Raw genomic sequence first — 17546 nt, forward strand, 5'->3', positions numbered from 1 at the left:
GACCAATTGCTTTATAACATTTGTCACATAAAAGCTGTGTTTCAGCTGTCATTTTCCATTGAAAGTTATATCACCCACGCATTTAGGGGACCAGCAACAAATAGAGGGAAACAAAAATGTTTTTAACCATCGTTCATCGTAAATAGCTGAGAATAGCTGTAAATTTCAGATATTGGGAACCTTACTATGTAAAATTATTTTAGGTACTTTCGAGAAAATATCACTGATTTATGAAAATATAAACATTTCTTTGAGAACTACGAATTTTATTTGAAGGTTTTTGTCTCATAACTCGTAAAGTTTTCCATAAAAGCTTATCAAACTTACAGAAATCTTGACAGCACACAAGAGAAGTATGATATTAAAATTTGAAATTAAAATATTGAAAATTCGATGAAATATGAGCGTTCAAAGCAATTACTTTTTTCTGCGCATGCGCGAAAGATAGCTATTTATAACTTTCATAATCTAAACCCCAACCAGATTTTCCAACTCATAATAAAATTTCAGTTCAATATCTTAAAAATTCAAAAAGTTATCAGCGTTCTAATAAGCTGGATTTGAATAGCTCTTGGGCAGATTACGATTCGTGAGGGATCGTTCACAAATAATCTGTTTTTATCATGAATTACACTGAGCCATTGCAAGCAAATGTTGCAAACTTGCGAACGACCCCTAACGAGTCGTTGCCTAGCCAAGAACTATTCAAATTCGGCTCATTATATCGCTAATTACTTACTGAATTTTGAGATATCGAACTAGAATTTTATTATGAGTTGGGGAATTTAGTTGGGGTTCGGATTATGAAAGTTATAAACTGCTATCTTTCGCGCACGCGCAGAGAAAAATTAGTTGCTTTACATGTCCATATTTTATAAAATTTTCAACATTTTACTTTCTAGATTTAATATTATACTTATCCTGTGTACTGTCAAGTTTTCTAAAAGCTTGGTAAGCTTTGATGGAAAACTTTGCGTGTTATGAGTCAAAAACCTTTAAATAAAATTCGTAGTTCTGAGAGAAATGCTTATATCTTCATGAATATCAGTGATATTTTCTCCAAAATACGTAAAAAAATTTACATTGTCAGGAAACTGATTTCCGAAATTTACAGCTTATTCTCAGCTATTTACGATTAACGATGATCAAAAAACATTTTTGTTTTCTTCAATTTATTGCTGGTGCCCTAAATGTATGTGTGATGTAACTTTTAATGGAAAATGACAGATAAAATATATCTTTTATGCGACAAAAGTTGCAAAGCAATCGGTTTTTTATTTCTCGAGAAATCTTTTAAAATGTGAATTTTTGAAAGTGTCCTAATACTTTTAGTCATATAGTGTATTAATATATGGGCTATAGATTTTGATATTTTGAAAGTGGCGCAAACTCCTTTTATATATTTTGAGACATTTCAGTTAAGGTGTTTTAATATTGAGTTACATTAACGAAGATCAAAACTGTTCATCTCCCAAAGACAGCATTCATTAGCTTTTGAGCTTTAAATTGTTAGACGAAAAGATCATACTAAACTTTATCTATAAGTGCCATTATCTTTATTTCTCCGATAATGGACTTTTAAATAAAACTGTTCATATATTCCATGAAATATGGCTGAATTTCGTAACTTTAGATTTGTTGAACAAATACGGTTAATTGACCTTTCGAGTGTATTTCATTTTATATCCTTTAAACGTGCATTTTCTATACACGCGAACCCATTTGTTACGTAAACCTTTAGAATTTATCTTAGCTTCTGCCTTATTCAGTAAAATTCGTTTACAAATTAATTTCACATTACTTTCAGTTCCTTTTGGCTCATTTCCCCCAAAAAGTGATTGAAAGCGTTTTCTTTTAAAACCTTATTGCGTAAGAATTTCGTTTAAACTTTTTTTCTTATTGCGTATAGAAGAAGACTATTACTGTAAGTTACTGGAGCAATATCTTTCTCATTCTTGATTATAGAATATACCTTTTTATTAAAAAAAAAACATTTTGTGCAATTGCACCTTGCACTAAGAGAAAAACCTTTTTACCAAAATAATACGTGAAAGAAGAAAGAAATTTAATTTATTACCGTTAATCTATGTCCAAAAATGTTTCAGACACCGCTGTTTGTTGAGACTCAACACTTTGTTCATTAATACTTAATTATGGCTAATTCATACCATCATGGTACTGGGAACCATGATAATTAAGTGCATTAGATACTTTGTTGCATAAATTAAACTTGCTACTACAAAAGTAATTGATGTATTTTAATTAACTAACTGCATATTACTTATAATACTGTCACCTGCTTTATGAAATCTTTCGATAATTTAACTTCCAGTTTATGAAAGTAATACATTGATTAAAAAAAAAAACTCGGTATTCTGAAGCATTTTTTTTTTTAATAAATTTGAAATATATTAATGAATCGTTTATTTCAGAAACCCATTAAAAACACTTTTTTAAATTTTCTGAAAACTAAAAAAAAATCCTAATTTTAAAATTAGTAAAAGTTTTGGCGCGGAATTTATTTTTTTTTTTTTTTTGGTGTTTCTTGTTGTTGCAAAAATAAAGAATGCTTGGGGTTAATTCTAAAAATAAAAAAAATAAAAAAAATCACTTTTTTTTTTTTAATTTTTGTACTTGATGGGTTTCTGCAATAAAATAAAACTTTTTACTTGGAAAAAAAAAAGTTTTTACTATAATATTGATTTTGGAAAGCTTTTGTAGGTTGTAAATAAAAAGGCATATCACCTTTACTTTTAAATTTATTAAACATCAAAGAAAAAGTTCAAATATTAATTAAATTAGGTACGCAAAATAGAGAAATAATTCAAGACAAACAATGAGAACATAAACTATATCGTCTATACATATAGGCCAATTCTAATGTTTAAGTGTTTATTCTACTCATGTACAAACACTACGTCGATTTTGCAGGCGGATTGGGTCGTAGGCCGCAGGAGGATTTCATCAAAAATATATATTTATGGCCTGCAGTATACTTCACCAACTTCTTCAGGCCATTGATTTTTTTTTCTGCGTGTATCTCTATCTTTCCTAGATAGACAAGCGATCATTGTTGAGAGCTCCGTAACTGAAAATTATTTTTTGAGTGTGAATGCTGAGGCTGAGGGGGTCTGCTTTGACTCAACAAACTGTTTTGTAACCACTTTTCCTCGGTCAGTGTTGTTGTAATAAAACTCTTTGTAAGTGGATACTTTAAAAAGGATTCTATTTTCCTTTTGGATTCCCATCCCAGAAGTGTCATCGTTATGAAAACGAAACAAGACGAACACGAAATTTGCTTCGGAAAGCCCCCATGTGATTTCACTTGATGGATTTCTGCACTAAACGCAAAATACAACATTGAAAGGCTTGATATTTGACATGTTTTTGAATCAGGCGATGTGCCTGATAGTTGGCCATTCATAATCTGTGATGATATCATTTTTTAAAAAAGATGCCAGTTGAAGGATTTCTGAATTTTTTTTCTTCCGATTCAAATATTCTTTACTCTCCAACAAATACTAAAGTGGATTTAAAGAAAGGCAAAGTAGTAATAGCTTTCCTTAATTTAAAAGTTTGTATTTCTTCTTTCAAAACGTAGATAAAAAATAATAAGAACAATCAAAACATGGTATTTTCAGATTATTATCACTCACATTTCAAATATAATTACAAAACAACAACGTTTACATGGCTTCCAATGAAAAAAGATTCAAAATATTCCAAAATGATATAAATGATTGGAAAACATGTATTGCTTCTTAATTGAACAATATAAATAGGTAAAAAACGAATATTTTTAAAAGGATTACAAAAAGCCCCGTTTTATTATGCAAATGTAACTAGCTTCTGTGTGAAAGAATATTGACAAAAGCGACAAGACGCATCAGAAAATGTATCAAACAGCAAAAATACAGGGTTAATCCGGAACTAATGATAGTAATAGATGTGCAAATGATGGAAATGGCCTATAAGTGACTGGTTGAAAGCTCTGTTCGCTAGGTTGGCGTTTTATGTTAGGTTCTTTCTTTTCGTTTGGATGGTACCATCATTAGTGACTGGTTAATCATTTGATTTCATATTTAATCAGTTTTTCGATCTAGATGATCTTTAATTTATTAGTTCTCTTATCTTACCCTAAAAAGACTATTTTGTAACTCTGCAATTATTTGTTGTAGTGTTTTAAAGAGAATGTTCTTAGCATTTTAAACAACAATAACTATTCAATTTTTTATAACTAGCAAAAACCAGTATCAGTCTTCTGTTTGATGTGCAAAGAAAATATATTAAGTTCATTATTTGGGTTATAAGAACTTAACAGCAAGCTTTGTCTCCTATTTGGTTCACTTGCCAGTCCCAATGCTGGTTGTGCTCGCAGAAGTCATATGCAGCTGTTGCATGGCATTTGGCATAAGATTTGACGAAACCGTGTCACCAGGAGGCTTCTCCGCAAGCATTTGCGTTGCTCTGGTGACATAATTGCAACCACGTGATATTGTGCCAAGAAGATCCAACGAATGTAGTAGTACTGTAATATGCACAGCACGGGAAAATTCCCGAATAACCAGGTTCAAGTTAGTTACGACAATTCTTTAAAGAAAGAACCAGCGGTATTTCTACGAGGTGGCATGATTAAGAAGTAGCTTCATTACACAATAAAAATTGCAACAATATAACTTTTATAAAATTTAAAACTGCCCTCACGTTAGATTACTAAAATCACGAAATACTCCCTATTATAAGTTAAAATACATTTTAACATGAAAACTCAACTTCACACACATTAAAATAGCATCATAATAGCACGACAAAGTAACACAATTGCACAAATTAAAAGATCTTACGTAAATCTGTAAAAGTTCACACAACAGATGGGGAATCCTTTGAAAGAAAGCATAAAATACAAAATATCCAAATGGCGTAAAAAAGGAACCAATACGAGGAACCACCTTGCTTCACATCTCTAGCGTAGATGAAACGTTTTGAGAATCCGCCAGCAGTACCAAATTCAAAATCCCGCTACAAAATTCACGGGTCACACAACTCAACTTTCTAACCATCCATTTCGCTCTCTGTTCCTATTCAACTTGCGCATGAGGCCTCCACTACCGATTCCGCAATAGAAGAATATTCCGGCAGAAGACCCTGGGAGTACCTTTATTAGCTTAAGCAATACCGAGACCTCACATTTAGCGTTGACCACTCATCCGCTACCAACTCACCACCTACTCTTAAATGGTTTTCTAATTCACATTTACAAATTAAAAAATATACAATCTTAACAAATTCCAATCCTTAGCCATCGCTTATACACAAATGGTTATTGCACTTCCACTGGTACAGCATCAGCATATGCTTATTTAGAGGACGAAAATCTTTCATCGTCTTGGAGTATAAGTCTTCATTCCAATAAAAATAATTTTGCAAGCAGAATTATTTGCTATTCTTCAAGTATTAAAATTCTCGAATTCACTTAACAATGATTCCGTTTAAATTATTCCAGGTAGTCAGTCTTCTTTTAGCAATTAAAAACCCTCCTCAATGGAATAAAGGAGTTTCCGATGTCCAGCAGTCATTATTACGGAATTCTTCTGTCTCAATTCATTGGGTTAAAGGGCATTCTGGGGACGCCGGCAACTTTCAAGTTGATCGCTTACCAAGAACTGCAGCTGACGACCCCAAGTTTCCTTCTTCAGTTATTCCTCTTCTAAAATGTTAATTAATTTCATACATTAAAAAACAAACATTAACTGACTGGCAATTTTGTTGTAATGAAACGGATACTGGACGTAGAGTCTTTGCTTTCTTCCGCAACTTTCACTTTTCTCCGCGCATTAAAAGTAGGTTTGAGACAATTTTTGCTTACAGGTCATGGACCATTGCCACAATAACTTCGCAGATTTTCTCTCTCTGATTCTGCATATCGCTCTTGCGGGGAATTCGATTCTCCAGAATATTACACATTTTTTTCTGTCCACTAACATCGCATTTACATATCAGACGTAATCATAATCTTTCATTCAATAAAAACATATTAATCACCGTTTCTCAACATCAAACCCTCATCAGACTTAACTCAATTTTCAGTCTACTGACTAAAGAAGGCTTCATGTTTCAAGGATTCGACTAATACATATATTTTATCTATTTTCAATAGTTAATATCGTTTCAATTAATTTTTTTTCCTACACTTCAACAGGTTATCTCCTGTAAAATAACAGCTCTCTTTTGTCGGATTATGTTTTATCGTTGTATTGTAAAGCTTTTAAGTATTATATTTGTCTACTTTTGTGCATATTTTGATGTTAAATTGCCAGAATTTTTTTTCAATAGTGAGTCAAAACTGTAATTAATAATAATATATTTTATATTTATATATTTAAATAAAGTTCCTCAAGGACCCACATTTTCTCCGATTTATCTGAGCATTCAAAACCGATAAACGGAGCAATTGGTAGCTGCGGCAGATCTCTGTGGATGTCAAATGTCAAACCACTTGATATCAATATTACGATCTCCTGCCAAATTTGGCACCAATCTGTATGTCATACCAGTAAATACTCTAATAATATGGTTTAGATTGTGATTAGGGATTGCAATACCGGGCCAAAAATTGAATACCGGTATTTGGTATTTTTAAAACGTAATATCGAAATACCGGTATTAATACCGGTATTTGAAATTTCTCAAAAAATGCTGGAAAGCATATTGTTTTGTTGCCACAGTTTATGATTTTGTACAAAAACTGTATTATTTATTAAAACGTATTATGAACAAATATAAAATGAAGGAAATCAATAATAGTAAAAAACAAACTGCATCTATTGAATTGTCTCTAACCTGGAACTCATTTTGTGCTCAACTTTCCTTCTCTTAAAAATACTCTTTCTGAATTCACGCAGGGCGGTGGTACTGTTAACTATTGCGCGATACACCTCCCCTAAATGTCTAGAAGTCCTCTATCTTCAAATAATTCTGTTCTTTCTGTGTTATTTTTTGAAAAATACTTTTGTGTGTGTGTGTTTCTTTTGCATTGTGTGTATTATTAGTATATATATTTTTTCATTAATAGTTAGTTGTAATTTTTTTCCAAGAGACGATACTTTTCCAATACTAACATCATTCTCTCTTGTGCAGGAAAGGTTTGTGTTCGATTTTTATGATCTGCCCTTTGTTTTGTACAATAAACTTGACTAAATTTAATCTTGTGAGTTTCTCTTACTCGTGTTCGCGTTCTTGTCAAAATTCTTTACAATTATAATTTAGTAAATATCTGAAAATATGCTTCAAATGATTATGCTTAACCTCTATACAAGTTTTCAAGGCACTATATAGTTCTAAATATTATCTTGCCAAGTATGAATCGAGATATGACAACAAACCAATACCGGTGATAACAAATTACCATTTATTTTACTAACAAGAAAAGTTTTTTGCCCAAATTCAGTACAGTTGAGAAAAATATTTTTAAAAAATCATAAAGTAGTACTGCACCTGATGATTGGAATAAATTGTTCATAGGACAAAAACATTCGAAATTACCCTCGAAATTAACTTTCACAAAAGGGAAATGAATCGCCAGGGAAATAGAAAAAGTAAAACATGATGCCCAATATGCGATTCATCTCACCATCTAGTAATGAAAATGTCATTTTGCAATCTTTCCGCTACTTGTGTTTAATGATATTCTATTAATTCGTGCTTTTAAAGCCAAATTTTCACATCAATGGATTGATTTTGGTTCTGTATCATAGAAAAAGAAATGTACTTTTAAAGTATAAATAGATATTTAATAAGTCAAATTTAAAATTCTTCAATTGAAACTATATATTATTTCCATCTAATACCGAAAATTCCATCTAATACCGGTATTTACTGAGATAAAATACCGGTATTACGAAATCGCAAAATTGCTCAAAATACCGGTATTCTGTGCACCGGTATACCGGTATTGCAATCACTAATTGTGATTAATGTAACCAAGCATTAAAAGTCGATATGTATGAGACTAGACAGAATGACTTTTTTTGCATGTTTCGAACACGATGGAACCTTTTTCGATCTCCTACTAATAGGCAGTTTGGATGCTTAGCTCTTTGCTACTAACGTGGTAAACGTTTGACTTTAGACGCCTCTTTCTTTAAATAGCAATACATTGACTTAGCGAGGATGACCAAAATTGGCTCCAACCCGGATATCACATCATTAGGGTCCCGACTGATTTGGTGAAGATTTTTCTTAATATATTCATGACTTTAAAGTTTAGAGGAATGAAAGATAAAGTGGAATGGATTTCACCAGATTTTCCACGTACAATGGTATCTCTCTCCACCTCCACTGGATAAGTTATTCAGAGTAGATGTCGAGTCAGCCCTCGCATTTTGCTACGCATGTGACAAAACCATGGCTTCATATGCATTGTTTTCTACTAGCGGTAGAAGTGGCAACAAAAGCGGCAACAATGTTCAGCCAAGTTCGATAAGTAATTTGGATAAAGTCATAAATGATATAGCATACATTTCTATTACTATCTCCAGGACTTAACAGTCTGGAGGTATGGGACAGGTGGAATTGTCTTTTCGGGATATTCCGAATACGATGATACCTATCTCGACCTCTCCTCATGTTGAAAAGGAGCTCGCAGGAGATGTCCAAATAGCCTTTATGTCTGATTGACGTTTTTCTGCGTGGTGGTTCTAGGAAACAATGCCTTTAACAAAGTACAGACTTTGTCACAACTTGGTGATATTTCTCCGAATTTAATGACACTCCGATTTTCAGTCCAAAATAGTCTGAACTGAATGGTCATTGAATCGTACCCAATTTAAAAGTCAAATAGTAAACCGCACCAAAAAGTCTGGAGGGATGGGACAAGATGGAATAAATATTATACAGCGAATAATATTCGGAAACCAACAGTAAGTCATGGGGCTACCTCGCCGACAACAGCGATGGCTTATCAACCTATGTACACCACCCTCAGTGGCTACTTAGGGTCTTTGCTCCTCCTCTTAGCCGTCGGCGGCTGAAACTAGGCGAAATTTGGCAGCAGAACTGGGAAGTGTTCACCAAATTTGGAAACCGAATTGGTGCCGAATTTTGTGCCATCACGGATGACCGTTGGTGATTTTAAGGGTTTAGTATTTACTTAATGTATCTGGCACGCAGAGGCTTAGAAGACTGATGCTGGACGGAATTGCTTTCAGTTAATGTCATGTATTCAACGACACCTACATCGGCCTTGAAGATATTAACAGTTCGGTGGAGGAAGGGTTATAGACAAACAGATGGGCTCAGAATTTAATTATATAAATTCCTCTTAAGGTTGTTAACCAATAAATTATCAGATGAGTAATCAGTAGAATGCTGCGTCTTATGTTTGTGATCAAATATAAAAACACTGAGAATTATCAAATTCAAGTAATAAATATCACGAAAATTGGAGCTAATGAAACAAGAAAATACAGTCAAGGTCGTGCACAGGGTGAAGGGGGGGGAGGGCTACCTGTTGGCTCGGGACCGAGCCTGAAGGGGGCACGAGATTTTTTAAATGAGGGGTGAAATATATATAGGAACGTAGTGGGTAAAGAATATGGAGGGGGCCCGTAAAAGTCATTTGTGAAGGGCCTAAAAATTTCTGTTAACAACCCTGACAACAGTACCGGAAAACATGGCTTTTTTTCTGCATTTTTTTGTCATTATGATACGATTTTAATTTTTAATTAGCTGTTTTTATCATAACATGGTTTAGGAAAACATCTGTAAAATAAATGACTTAAAACCTATGATTACACAAAATTGGTTTGACGGAAAAAATTCTGATTAAATATTTGAAATCAGCGTCAAAAATTACTTATGAACAGAGGAAAAATTTCATTGAAAAAAATTTTAATTTTCCAGTGTTACTGTTTTTGAGAAAATAGTTCCATTTCAGCAAACCAAGCTCTTATATTAAAAAAAAAAGTTCAAACACAATCAGTGTCTTACGCTTTTAAAAGAGAAACTCAAGCCTTTTGTACAAAAAAAAGTGTTTTCGCCAGAAAGTATTTTTGTGCCAAAAACTGAACTTCTAATTTTTACTTCAAGGAAAAGGGAAGTCATGAGTATAATCAAAAGAAATTTCATCGTAGATGAGGGGGTTTTTTTTGGATGGTTTTGAATTAGTAAATTTAAGGCGCTTTATTTTTCCCACAAAAGATAGAATTGCGAGCCTTTTTTATACTATTATTTTTTTTATATTCTTTATTTTTAACAAAAATTTTTGCCACTCTTGGCAACGTTTAAAAATGTTTTTAATGAAAAAAAAGGAATTTGTAGTTAGAAAATTATACTGTCCTTTGTTATTCTTACTTTGTTTTCAGTCTTGAAACTTTAAACTAAAAGAGCATTTTTTTCTACTTTTTAGTTCAACGATTGGTTGTTCTTGGCTTTGTACTAATTAAAAAGTGCTTCAGTTAGGAATTGGTTACAAGAACTTCCTGAAATTGAACGCTCTACAGTTTTAGAATGAAAGTAATATCATAAGTATAAATAGTATGTACAAGAGAATTTTTAGATAAAAGAGAGATATTTTGACTTCAAAAAGCTGTTTATTGTAAAAAAATAAATAAATAAATATTTTAAACAATTTCGAGTCGAAGCCAAATCATTAAGAGGTACAGATATGCAGACTACGTTACAAAATTGATAGTCATAAATGTAAAAGTGGGCTCATTTAGTTCTTAGCAAATTTATTTTGAAATTTTCATACGAAATTACCTTAGTAGTAGTGTTTTTCAGAAATATTTTTCTTTGAAACTTTCGATTTGCTCTAAAATGCTGGATAATGGCATGTATCGTCTTGACATACACATAGTTTATTCATTTCAGGAACACAAAATATTAGAAACCTATGGCTTTTTTTTCTCTCTGCCTTGAACCCACCTAATGCATTGACTAATATTGACTAGCCTTATATAAACGCTGAATATATCTTGACACTAGTAGCTAAAAGTATTTCAGCAAAAAAATGTGATGTCCGCAAACTCCGCATGGAAAAAGTGACTATAAAAGCAACGGTATCAAGCTACAAGTTACCTTCCCGCAACCACAGCTAAGGCAAAAAAATAAAAGAATTACGAACGCCTCAATTTCAAGGTTATTTTCTTGCAACTCGGTTACTGTTATTCCAGACTGACGCTCTTAAAACAAGGGAAAATCTGCAGTTTCTGAATGATCTAACAGATCTATTTGGTATTGTTTTCAACTGAGGCAGTGAGAAGCAAAGGGTAGAAAGTGCCAAAATTTATAATTTGGAGATAATCAGTACAAATGGTATTATGGTAGTAGAACCTCTTCTCTGCTTTAGGAATAGAGATGGTATTAGTATCTCTGGTAGATGCTGCTATACAACATGATTTAGAAAAAAAACTTCAACGGAAGCCCACCAGGGATCTGAACTTTAAACTTATTTTACTGGAAACTTTAAAAAGTCCACGAACATCCCTTTGTTTCTCACTGCTTTAATTCTGCCTCAGCTCCTACTTTAGGGCTGGAGTTTTTAGCTTTGTGACATTGACAAGTTTACTATTAAAAATTCGCATAAAACAACGGCATAAATATATGTTAAGAACTTAAAACGAGATTCAACGCATAAAAAGTTCAACTAAAAAATGGTAAGTTTTCCTATTGATATAATTTCATGAGTATTATTGTGCTGTAATAGAAGAAGTACATATTCTACTAAACAAAGAAAAATAAGGACGTTAACTAAATGAAGATGAGAAGGAAATAAATTTTTCAGAACAAAACACTTCCGTCTTTTGTGAGGAAAAAGCAAGAAAAGTCTCATTGCCCACTCTTTTCAACCACACAGCGTCGTATTTAACATAAACGCAATTAGTGTTCCTTTCCTGATTTCGTTGAGCATTAATTACAGGAAATCGATTTTACCCTTAGTTATAAATAATACCTAGCCATGGTAGGTGTATTTCGGCAAGCAAATTTGGGATAATAAGAGCTGTTTTTATTTCTTCTTCTTCTTTAGTTTGAACATAAATATTTCAAGAGAAGACAAACCATTGGTTCCTATAATTTAATGAACGAACAAATAGAATTGTCTTGCACTTAACCATTTGTTGAAGCAAAACGTTAATGCAATTCTTTTTACGAATGGAATTCGTAAAAACTTGTAAGTGCATTTATTTTTTCGTAATTGGTGTTGCCCGAATGTTCATTCTTTGTATTCATATTACGGAATTGAAATGTTACTAACACAATCAATGATATTTTAAATTATCAGTACAGTAGTAATTGTTTTTTCTTTCACTGTATTAAAGGATTTAAAAATATGCTTCTATATGCATAGCTGTAAGAGAAATTATAAGAATTTTCCAGTTATAAGTACGTGTAGAATCAGTATCATACCTGTAAATAAGATAAATCACCAAATTTTGCCACATATCAATTTTTAGTAGTTGAAAATTTTAAGTGAAATGAATCTTTTTCAAGTAAAATTATGTTAAATGCATAAATATCTATGTTGAAAACTTGTTGGATTTGTAGAAAAAGTTCACTACTCATTCAATTTATGTTTAATCTATGTGTTGGGATAAACCTTGCACTAAAGCTGTAATTATTATGAATTAATCATGAAGAATCAAAAATACGATGTTAGTACACAAAGTTTTCCAGTTCCGCACTACAGCGTGTTCTGAACGTGTAGTGATCAGGACAGTGGTTAAAAGTAAATTTGGTAATACGTATAAAAACAGATTGAGGATGCATTCAATAATCCATCCTGTTATTTGCGTCAACGATGAGGGCTAGCAAGAGGTTGATGGGTTGAACTATATATACTGTATGTGAACTGTAAATCAGTTTTGTCTTTGAAAATGACTCCAACATCCCACATTCTACACCTTTTTTTTAACAATCAGTCATCTGAATCCCTTTGCATAATACTACTAGATATCGTGTTGCACTGATTATCCATTGGCGTAACGAATACCCTTACACAGGATATACTCAGACCATCCCTTGTAGAAGACCATCCATTGTCCTGCAACTAGCCATGTCACCAACACTTTTACAGAATTGGTTCTATATCATGTAGTTTTTATTCTAACATGTGTGCTGGAAAAGGATGAATGCTCTATAAATGTTGTAAAATGTGTTCCAAAACTTGTGCTACAAAGTATTCTAAGAAAAGCGAGCTTGAGTATTCAAAAACCCTTCTCAAATGCATTCCCAAAAATGTTCAAAAAAATATACTGAAGTAAATAAGTTATCTTAAAAGTGTTTGGGAAGCATGCTGAAAGCTATTTCAAAAAATAGGCTTCACGGTGTTCTAAAAAGGGGGACAAGCGTTCAGGTTCAAAAGCCAATTTATAAGATTTGCAGTGTATTTTAACAGGTAGAGTTACAAAATCATCCTCAAATTTCACAACGCAGTAAAACCTGTAAAGTTGACAACCCTCTCAAATTGACTACCTGTCTAAATTGACCGCTTGGTCAGAAATAGTCCTATATCATGCTTTCCAACCTCTATAAGTTGATCACCTAAGTTGAGTACTAGAGACTTAACTACTGTACTGGTTAACTTACACAGATTCTCTAAAAGCTCTTAAGGGGGAAACCAGTTTAGACGGGTCAAAAAATCCCCTTTTTTATTTCAAAAAATGTTATTTAACTATTTAAGAATATATTTCCAAAATATCAGTGAAAACTTCTGATTAGTTCTGATGCTATGAGCACTTAAAGTGACTGTGGATATTCAAAAACGTTCACAGCATTTTTTTCAAACACGTTTTTCTCGAAACAACTTTTTTGCAACTGGTCGGTATTCTAGCTCAAAGAGTTATTGATCAATCATTCTGAAAACTTCTGCAAATATACTTTATTCAATTATTCTCTTTATGAACCTAACTCTTTGATGATATTATTCATCAAAATATTTTTTTCGTCCAAGAAATGTGAAAAAAAATGATATGAAACATAACGTAATCAAACACCTCAGAAATGTGCAATTTTCAACTTTTTTGATCATAATTATGTTTATATATTTTTAGAAAATATGTCGTATTCGAGAAAGAAAAATTGTAATGATTACAAGCAAAAATTGTGGCTTTGGTAATGCCTACCAGCAACAAGCTCTGATGGTGACCGCCCATGGACAACAGCTTTAACTCCACTAATTCTGGTGAAAATGACTTCAAAAAATTACAAAGTGTACTGCAAAAGATAAATAAAATATTCTCCAAGTTTAAATAAATTCTAATTTTTTCTCTTCTGTTAAAATAAATCACAAAAACCACTAAAATTATGGCCTCCTAAACTGGTTCCCCTTTCCTTAATCTCACTCACCCATCAAGCATGCATAATACCCTATCCTCCTTAAAAAGAGTAAGACAAAAAAGTAAAAAATTCTCATGTGGATTTTATTGTTACAGAATACGAGTTTCACTTCTCAGAGGTTTCCAAATTTTGCTTTAAAACTTAAAATCCTTTGATTGTTTTTCTTTTCAACATGTAACAATACATTATCAAAAGTGTAATCGAATTCACTTTTATTAAGTTAGGTTGGAAATTTGAAACATATTTTCTTAACATTAAAAATATCTTTTTGTAAAATGTTAACATTATGTTTCAATGCAAATGTCAGGTCTGATATCATACTGATAATATTAAAAGAAAAATATTGGCACCCAGTGAAGGTACGACATTATTTTATTTAGCACTGCAGAAAATAAATTTATATAAGAGAATAAAGCATTGTTCTACATTGGCAATGCTACTAAAATTCAAAGTGCAAAGGAAAAACTTAAAATATATCAAAAATGAATTACTCACTGGAAAATTATTCAATTTCTGCAAAGGTTGTCAAACATTGTTGTTGCAAGAGTCATTTTATTCTTACTTTCGTGACAAAGAGGATCCATTTTATGTCAAAGAAAGCCAATAACCTGCTTAGTAAGTTTTAACGTGAGGATAAAAGCATCGCAGTTTTGACGAGGGAAAATATTTATAGGGTGAATAAATCCATCTGCCTTGCCTTTAGTCCTTATAATAATATTTTATGCTGAGTTTCGAAAAAATAATAAGAAAACTTTATAAAATTTCAGATGAAAACAATTTGTTTTTGATGCAGATGCTTCAATATTTTATCAAACTTACATGCTGTAATATCTACAGGCACATATGCGCATGTAATAATGTTCACATATCGTCGCCTCAGAGCAACAGTGGGATATCTTAGTGTTATTCCTGGGATTAGATGTCTTACTCTTGCTCTGAGGCGACGATATATACTTTTCTTGCTAAGAACGTCATGAACTTATAAATGTCAAGGGAAGGGGATACCTGCAAAGGGCGTCAGAGAACATGTTTTCAAATTGCGTACTAATAGAGGGTTACAAAGCATTATGTCTCGGATTTTGAAAGCTGCCAGACACATGAAGTTTTCTCGAAAACCTTTTACCTCGTTTTTTGCCAACATGATTTTTAATCGAAGCTAATTTGTAGGTCATAAGTTGCATTCTATATGGATAGTTAACATCAAATATTTTACGCACTATGCTTATAGGAACTAGTCGATTTTTCTGTGTGTGTGTGTGTGTGTGTGTGTGTGTGTGTGTGTGTGTGTGTGTGTGTGAAATATTTTGAAGCGTACTTCATGAAAATTTTTCCTACTTAACTGAACTGGGAGTTTTTGAAGTTAATTGAAGCCATACGCAAAAATATTACTCTTTCTATTTGTTCTGATACAATTTAGTTATGTTTTTAATTTTATTTCTTTATTTATTTTTTCAAAAAAAAAAAAAACTCGTAGGTTTCTGCTTAGAATATCTCATAAAATTATCGGGATATATTACGACAGGAAAGATTTAAAACAGCATTAGTTTTATCCTTATATAATGCACTTAATCTAACAAGTTATCGGCGAGTTATAAAAACACCTGTAATATTTCTGTCAAAACCACTTTTTGAGACTTTCTCTATGTACTTTTTTCTACTTGAACAATTTGGTACATATGTTTTTGTTTTCAATACATCATAGTATGCACTCTCAAAGCAAGAATAACAGTTTTTCGTATGTTTTTGTAAGGTGTTTCTGTCATGTTTCCTTTTGTTTTTTATCTGTTTCTGTCGCTTTAATCTTTTCTTTCTGAAAATAGATTAATGAAACATAGCGCTTCACTGCTGAAACTAAAAAGAAGCAAACACTGTTTCACGCTGATGTTAAAAATCGGAAACTGTTAAGCAGATTTTTGCCTTCTTTATTAGTGAAGTATGTCCTTCTTATTACTTAATTTATAAAAAGCTGTCTACCAAACTTTTTCTTTTCTCACGATGCATTTAAGCTAAATAATGACACTGCGCTCAATAAAAAAAAAAGGCAACTTGTATAAGAAATAACCTGGCTATTGCGTACTGCCTTTGGGCAAAAATAACTTCTAATTACCGTTTTAATGTACGGATACATTAAAACATTGATGAGTCATTACTTTTTTTCCGGGTGTGGATATTTTTTTCTTGAAAATGAAAGTAATTGATTCGTTAATTGATTTTCGAAGAAACGCTTTTCAATTAACCTTAATCACGAAAAAAAAACCTATCAGGTTTCACTATATAACGAAAAGAGTCGGAAAAAATAGATGTTTATTGAAAGAGTAAGCTCATCATGAAATGTATTGCTTCACAAAAATGTACACGCAGACTCCCACACAAAACTAACCTAATGACTAATTTTATGTAATAGTTAAAATTAACTGCAGACATCCGGATTTAACTTATAATTATTGTTTGGTTTATTGGTAAAGCACAAAAAACAATACTCAACGACAGCAACCGTTTACAAGGTGAGTAGGTAATTATACACCGGAAAAAAATAGTGAAACCTCATTTAACGCACTTTCCCAAATAGCGGGCACCTCTAATTAGCGGACATTTTTGTAAGTCCCAGTTCTTCAATATAGCTCGTCACATGTAATCCATTCTGAATAGCGGACACTCCAAATAAGGGAGAGTTATTTGGAAAAAAAATTATTTTTAATGCTCAAGAAAACAAATTAAAAAATTTTTACCGCTAATATATTTTTTTCCTTAACATATAACATTATATTCCTATCTCGAGACTGAAATACCAAACTATAAAAATGTGAATTTTAAAATACTGGAAAAGAAACAAATTTCATTAAAAATTGCTCGTTTCAATTAGCAATACCTAAACATAATTTAAAATACATTCAATGATTGGGATTTAGTTCTCCAACTAGTAAAAGTTAAGTATACCAGTGTACCAAGTTTTTCAAATTTTTACATGAATTAACATTGTTCGATATTATTTAATACGATGTCAGAACGAAGAATAGCAATATTTCCCTGCGTTTCATCTGCAACAGTGTGAAAATTTCTAAGACATTTTCGTGATTTGTTCCGTCTCATGGGCAAACATAGGATATTAATATATTTTCGCATTAACATATTTAAAAATTACTTGTGGTGATCATTATTTAGCTCAAAAACTTAAAAGATTAAGTTCTACCCTTTTCTCCCTTTGCCAATCG

The sequence above is a fragment of the Uloborus diversus genome, chromosome 1, assembly GCF_026930045.1.
Source record: "Uloborus diversus isolate 005 chromosome 1, Udiv.v.3.1, whole genome shotgun sequence".
Lineage (NCBI taxonomy): Eukaryota > Metazoa > Arthropoda > Arachnida > Araneae > Uloboridae > Uloborus > Uloborus diversus.